The following is a 7,915-nucleotide window of genomic DNA, read 5'->3' as shown; positions in this document are numbered from 1 at the left end:
GAGGCCCTCACTGTTGTCTAATCCAGCCTGTGTCCCCTCCTCATCACACCCCAGCAGGTGCCCTGATCCCAGCGAGGGCTTCTTCTCATTGCCTCCCAAATTGGCCATGACGTAATTTTTTTTTTTTTAAGTGTAGTTGATTTACAGTGTTGTGTTAGTTTCAGGTGTACCACGAAGTGACTCAGTTATATTGGGCTGGCCAAAGAGTTGGTTCGGGTTTTTCTGTAACGAACTTCAGAAGAAACAGATTTGAATAGGAATTGCATTGACTCTGCAGATCACTTTGAGTGGAAAGCCACAGTCCCAAATGAAAGGGTGCAGGCGCCCTGAGACCGGGCGGTGAATACTCTGCTTTGGGGGTGCCGCGCAGGTGGTGCACAGAGCCTGATTGCCGACGTCAGAGCTTGAGTAAGAGATTCCCCCCACCCGTGTGCCTGTGCCTTCATCCTCTGGCAGCTGCCCTGGAATGCACAGGGTGGATGAGTTAGCGAGGGCAGCCCTCCAGGTGGTGCCAAGAGACCGGGGCACCAGGGTTAAAAACCGGGAGGAAGGAGAGCGTGCTGGGGATCGGCTGGGTGGAGGTTCCCGGAGAGTTCCGGGAGAGGGGCGCGGGGGGAAGGCACTGCAAGGGCAGACGCATGAAAGCGGCGGCTGAGACCTCGCTAATCAGATGCCAAGCCAAGTCCGTCCCTGGGTGGGCTCGAACCACCAACCTTTCGGTTAACAGCCGAACGCGCTAACCGATTGTGCCACAGAGACAAGCGCTTGCGAGGTTTTATTGTAACATCCTGGAATCAGAATGCAGTCTCCGTCCCTTCCAATCCAGCGGCAAAGAGAGTCACATGCCTCTATCTTGTCCCACCTCACTGGTGCCAGAGGCATTGAGTCTCGTCCCTCAGGAACGTCCGGCCGTGGACACCGAGCCCGAGTCAGCTGCGGGCTCTGACGAAACAACGCCGGGCCCAAGACCATCCTTGCCTGCTCCTGGCCGCCTCAAAAGCGGCCCCTCTAGGCGGGACGACTGCAGGCTCTCTCGGGCCCAAGTCTCCCGTTTCCCACTCATGATCGGCCTCACTCTTCGCGCTCACCGCAAGTCCCCCCTCACCCCACCCCACCCGCAGGCCCGGGTGGTCGCGTGGGGGAAAGGACAGCAACTGGCTGTGTCCCCACCGTGCTGCCTCCTCTCGGCGCTTCCAGAGAAGGGCTCCATGAGGCACGACCTGGAGTTTGCGCCCCAGGCAGCCCCTCACCCGGAGCAGGGCCTGGCATCCAGCAGGTGCCCAATAAATGTCTGGCTGAGGATGCAGTCCGCCGCAGGGGCCGGAGGTGGTGGGTCCACCGAGAATTCTTATGCCACCTCTAAGTTTTTCATCCTAGAGGAACCTAGAGTTTTCCAATCGGCTGCTCTTCAAAACCTTTCTTCTGGCAGTGGATTTAGAACCAGGTAAAAGTTGTAGAAAGTCCAAGAGGGCACCACCTGGATCGGCTCTGAGCTCCCCAGCCAAGACAGTGAGGCGGCCTCAGCCTGCGGGTGCAGGGGGCATGTCTGAGAGGGATGAAGGAGGAAAGCTGCCAAGGAGAAAGACAGTTTATTGTGTGTCTATTGTACTTCAATAAATGCTCTAAAAAAATTAAAAATATTAAAATAAATATATAAATAAATAAATAAATAAATAAATAAATAAATAAAAAGAATTGGTCAAAAGACCTGATGAAATATGAAGTTTTTGCAGAGTCTCGACAGTGTGGGCAGAAATGTGCAGATGTGCATTGTCATGCAAGATTACCATGCCCTTGGATAGCAGTCCTCTGCATTTAATCTGAAGTTTAGGCTTCAGCTCTTCAATAAACATCTCACTGTAACGAGCACTGTTGATTGTTGAACATTTTTCCTGGCAATGTTCCAATATTGGCCCTTGGGAATCGCAGGAAATTGTAAGCATCAATTTTCCTGATGATGGTTGAGTTTTGAACTTTTTCTTGGTCAGTGGTTGAGGATGTTTCCATTCCATCCTCTTCCGTTTACTCTGAAGCTCGTAGTGATGAATCCACAGCTCATCACCAGTAATGATTCTCTTTAAGAAACTTTCACCTTCCTTAGAGTATGGCTCCAAATTTTCTTTGCAGATATCCAAGCACTTCTGTTTATGCTGTTCCATGAGTTGTTTTGGGTGCCCATCTCACAGACACTTTTTGAAACCTAAGTCTATCATGGATTACTTCGTTTTGAGGTGTTAAAGTGGCCTCCCTATAGTTCTGATCTTGCTCCATTGAACTTTCACCTGTTTGGTGCCCTGAAAACATCCCTATGAGGACGAAGATTCACTTCTGATGAAGAAGTGAAGACAGTGGTGCATTCATGGCTCGCAGCTCAGCCTAAAACATTTTTTAATGAGGGAATATGAAAGTTTTTTAACACACGGACAAAGTGTATTGAAAAGCAAGGAGATTATGTTGGAAAATGATGTATTTGTCTTTTCTAAAAGTTAAACTAAATTCTACAGCCAGAACGCGGATAATTTTTGACTCACCTTCTTGATGAGTCTACAAAGCTACAGTAGTCAAGACAGTATGGTACTGGCACAAAAACAGAAATATAGATCAATGGACCAGGATAGAAAGCCCAGAGGTAAACGCACGCACATACGGGCACCTTATCTTTGACAAAGGAGGCAAGAATATGCAATGGAGAAAAGAGAGCCTCTTCAATAAGTGGTGCTGGGAAAACTGGACAGCTACATGTAAAAGAATGAAATGAGAACACCAAACACAGAAATAAATTTGAAATAGACTAAAGACCTAAATATGAGGCCAGACACTATAAAACTCTTAGAGGAAAACATAGGCAGAACACTCTATGACATAAGTGACAGGAAGATCCTTTTTGACCCACCTCCTAAGAGGAATGGAAATAAAAACAAAAATAAACAAATGGGACTTAATGAAACTTGAAAGTTAAGAAGATGAAAAGACAACCCTCAGAATGGGAGAAAAAATTTGCAAATGAAGCAACTAACAAAGGATTAACCTCCAAAATATACAAGCAGCTCATGCAGCTCAATATCAGAAAAACAAACAACCCAATCCAAAAATGGGCAGAAGACCTAAACAGACATTTCTCCAAAGAAGACCTACAGATAGCCAAGAGGCACATGAAAAGATGCCCATCACTTATCATTAGAGAAATGCAAATCAAACCTGCTGTATCACCTCACACTGGTCAGAATAGCCATCATCAAAAACCCTAGGAACAACACATGCTGGAGAGGGTGTGGAGAAAAGGGAAAGTAAACTGTTGGTGGGAATGTAAATAGATACAGCTACTGTGGAAAGCAGTATGGAGATTCCTTAAAAAACTAAAAATAGAACTACCATATGACCCAGCAATCCCATTACTGGGCATATACCCTGAGAAAACCATAATTCAAAAAGATACATGTACCACAGTGTTCACTGCAGTACTGTTTACAATAGCCAGTACGTGGAAACATTAGCACTGTTTACAATAGCCAGGACATGTGTCATGTCTATCGACACATGAATGGGTAAAGAAGATGTGGCACATATATACAATGGAATATTACTCAGCCATAAAACGGAATGAAATTGAGTTATTTGTAGTGAGGTGGATGGACCTAGAGACTGTCATACAGAGTGAAGTAAGTCACAAAGAGAGAAACAAATACCGTATGCTAACGTATATATATGGAATCTAGAAAAATAATACTGGCGAATAGCATGGCAGAGTGGGAATAAAGATGCAGGTGTAGAGACCGGACTAGAGAACACAGAAGGAAAAGGGAAAAATGAGGTGTAGTGAGAGAGTAGCATTGACATATATACACTACCAAAGGTAAAATAGATAGCTGGTGGGAAGCTACTGCATACACAGGGAGATAAGCTCGGTCCTCTGTGACAATCGAGAGGGATGGGATAGGGAGGGTGGGAGGGAGGCTGAAGAGGGAGGAGATATGGGAATATATGTATACATATAGCTGAGTCACTTAGTTGTATAGCAGAAATTAGCACAACATTGTAAAGCAATTATACTCCAATAAAGGTGTATAAAAAATAACCAATAAAAAGAAAAGATGCATGTATAAACAGAGCTGATATATTCATACAAATGGAATACTACTTAGCAATAAAAAGAACGAACTGTTGATGCATATAGTAAGATGGATATACTTTAATCATTATGGTGCATGAAGGAAAGCGGACAGAAAAGAGTACGTATATGGATCCACTTATATAAAGTTGTTAAAAAGGCAGATTCATCTATTCTGGCAGTGGTTGCCTGTGGCTGAGAGTTGAGGGAGTGCTGGACTGCAAAGGGGCACAGGAAAGTTGTGACAGAAGGGAAATACCCTGGATCTTGATTGTAGCTGTGGTTTTAATAGTATATACATCTATCAAAATGCATTGAATTGTATACTTTATTTTTTTCAGCATCTACCCAGAAGTGAAGCATGTCACTTCCACGCATATTGCTTTGGCCAAAGTAAGTCATAGAGCTATTCCTAACTTTTTTTTTTGGCAAAAATTTATTTATTTATTTATTTTTTTACTTATTTATTTATTTACTTATTGGTTGTGTTGGGTCTTCGTTGCTGCACACAGGCTTTCTGTAGTTTTGGTGTGTGGGGGATACTCTTCATTGTGGTGTGCAGGCTCCTCATTGTGGTGGCTTCTCTTGCTGTGGAGCACAGCTCTAGGTGCGCAGGCTTCAGTAATTGTGGGACACAGGCTCAACAGTTGTGTTGTACAGGCTTAGTTGTTCCACAGTATGTGGGATGTTATTGGGACAGGGATCGAACCCGTGTCCCCTGCAATGGCAAGCAGATTTGTCACCACTGCGCCACCTACGAAGTCCCTTATTGTATACTTTAAAGTGGTGCAGTCTCTTCTACCTGTATCATATCTCAAGACGATCCATATAAAAATCTACTGCAATTCTTTCTTCATACTAGCAGTGTTTAGAAAATAAAATTCAGTGAAACATAATAGAGATTCACATCCATAATCATTAAATGCTTAAGAACACATATACTGAAGACTTCTGAAAACCATTGCTGAGAGAAATTAAAGACCTAAATAAATAGAAACATATATCATATACATAAATTAGATGAGTCAATATTTTTAGAATGTCAAATCAATGTTATTCCGAATAATATTGCAGCAGGCATTTTGTGGGGGAATTTGCAGGCTAATTATGAAATGTATATGAAGTCAAAGTATGTAGATTGGCCAAGACACACTGAAGAAAAATTAAGTTGGAAGACTTACTCTACTGGATTTCAAAATTCATGTGAAAACTATAGTAATTAAGACACTATACTATTGGTGTATGTAAACACAACACAATTATATCAATGTGAAAGAGTAGAGAGTAAAAAATTTACCCACATCCGTATGCAATTATTTGATTTTTTAAATAAAGTCACCAATATGCATAGCAGAGTAATGAAAAGCTTTTCTGCAAAATATGATAAAACAAATGACTATTCATTTAGAAATAATTTAATATTAAAAATCACTTCTATATAAAAACAGATGATTGAACTTGGTGTACCCCCCCACCCAAAAAAAAAAAAAAAGAATTCCAGCCAACACATGGGACAGGATAACAGAAAAAAAAAAAAAAATCACTTCTCTCCATATACTAAAGTTAATTGGAGATGTTCTTTTTAAAATTGCAATGCTTTTTAAAGAATGATGGAATGTTTTCTTGACTAAGGCATAGACAAAAATTTCTTATACAAAATGCCAAGGCACTCACCACAGATTAAAAAATTGAATAAACTGGATTTCATAAATTATTAAATCTTTAACTTACCATAATTTCCATTTAAAAAGTGAAAAGGCAACCCATAGACCCGCAGTTATTCCTTGCAATACATATATCTGACAAGAGACTTCTGTAAAATATATAAAGAACTTTTATATATCACAAAGAAAATTACAAACAATGTAGTGTATTTTTGAGCAGGAGATTTGAAGCAGCATTTCTCAGTAGAAGATAGCCAAATAACCAATCAGCTTTTGGAAACCGAAATGGGAAGCCACTATAGACATCAGAATGGCTAAAATTTAAAAGACTGAATATATAAAGTATGTGGGAACATACAGAAACTGGAACAGCTGTATATTGGGGGGAGAAATGTAAAATGACGCAACGATTTTGCAACCTCTGTGTCAGTTTCCATTCATTGACCAAGCAATTCTCTTCTTAGGTGTATGTACCTAGGAGAAACACGTGGATATGTGGACAAAATAATTTGTGCACCATTATTCATACTTACTTTGTGCAGAGTAGCCAAAAACAAATCTGTTTATTACCTGAAAAATGGATAGTCCAATTGTGCTATAATCATAAAACAGAATATTTCTTAGCATAAAAATAAAGCCAAATTATCGACGTGGCCAATTAAGATTGAACCTCAAAACCAGATATCGTGTGAAAGAACCCAGGAAAAAGAGAACATACTGCATCATGCCATTCATATGAAGTGCAAGAGTAAACAAAATTATCTCTGATGAGGAGATCAAAACATGTTTGTCTTTGGCAGAAGGGGATGGACTGGCAAATAACGCAACAGAACTTTGGGGAATGGTGGGGAATGTTCTATACCTTGATCTGGATGGTGATGATACAATGCATCCGTATGTTAAATTCACTGATCTGTACTTCTAGGTTTTGTGCATTTTGTTCTAGGCAAATTACACCTCAATGTAGAACTGAAGGCATTGAAAAGAGGGATGACAAAGGGTAAAACAAGTGATAAACGACAGAAAATAGATGAGATATTCAACATATAAATAACAGGCTCCCTTGAGAAGAAACCCAAAGCAATTGAACGAAACAAACACTCAAAAGTATACTTAATGAGAAAAGTAATAAAATTTAAAAGTCCAAATGATATTAAAATGACACACTGCCCCCTTGGGAAAAATCACCCTAGAACAACAAATGCAGATGTAGTCTTGTAAAAGTACTGCCATTCAGTTTAATATAAAGGTACAGGGTTGCCTTTGAAGGACAAATTGAAATGGTTTCTAATGATCAAACCTCTCCTTGCCAAATTTTGATGTCAGGAAGTTTTATAACCATTCTGAGCTTTTGTGTCATGAGGAAAAGAACAACACCTGACTTATAAGATTGTTCAGAGGATTAAATATGATCACTTGAACTATAACAAGTGCTAAGAACATACTTGACTTTGTTCTCCTTTATTCACCACAAACCAAAACACATTAAAACAGCACACATTTATAAAAAAAAAAATTAAAATCTTTTGTGCTTCAGTGGATACTAACAAGGAAGTGCAAAGACAATCCACACAACCAGAGAAAATTGTTGCAAAACTTATATCTGACAAAGTGTCTAGTATCCACAAGATGTAAAGAACTCTTACAATTCAAGAGGAAAAGGAGAAAAAAACCTAATATATTAATGCAAAAGGGATTTGAACAATCATTCTCCTTAGAAGACTTAAAAATGGCCAGTAAGCATGTGAAAAGGATGCTCAACACCATTAGTCATTAAGCAAATGGAAATGAAACCCACAATAAGGTACCACTTCACCCCCGCTAGTATGACTGTGATAAAAACATACACAGGAAGATGTGAAAGGTGTGCAGAAACTGGAATCCTCTTACACTGCTAGCGGGAATATAAAATGTTGCAATTGTCTTGGAAACAGTTATCAGTTTCTCAAATTCAATATAGAGTTGACACTGACATACTGGGAGCAGTTCCACTCCCAGGTTTGTACCCAAGAGAATTGAAAACATATGGTCACAAACTTGCACCTGAATACTCAAAGCAGCATTATTCATAGACGTCAAAAGTAGAAACAACACCAAATGTCCACCAACTGAGGAATGAATAAACACAATGTAGTAGAGTCAT

The 7,915-nt window shown here is 40.4% G+C and overlaps 1 non-coding gene across 1 annotated transcript; it reads right to left on the bottom strand.

Moving 5' to 3' along the window:
- Window positions 1–685: 685 nt before the first annotated feature.
- TRNAN-GUU (transfer RNA asparagine (anticodon GUU)) lies at window positions 686–759 on the bottom strand. Its single transcript has one exon. It is a non-coding gene; the product is annotated as a tRNA-Asn (tRNA).
- Window positions 760–7,915: the final 7,156 nt, after the last annotated feature.

The sequence above is a fragment of the Hippopotamus amphibius genome, chromosome 1 (assembly GCF_030028045.1).
Source record: "Hippopotamus amphibius kiboko isolate mHipAmp2 chromosome 1, mHipAmp2.hap2, whole genome shotgun sequence".
In the NCBI taxonomy this organism is placed as follows: domain Eukaryota; kingdom Metazoa; phylum Chordata; class Mammalia; order Artiodactyla; family Hippopotamidae; genus Hippopotamus; species Hippopotamus amphibius.
Note: the sequence above shows the minus strand (reverse complement) of the source record. Positions and strands in the feature narration are given on the sequence as shown.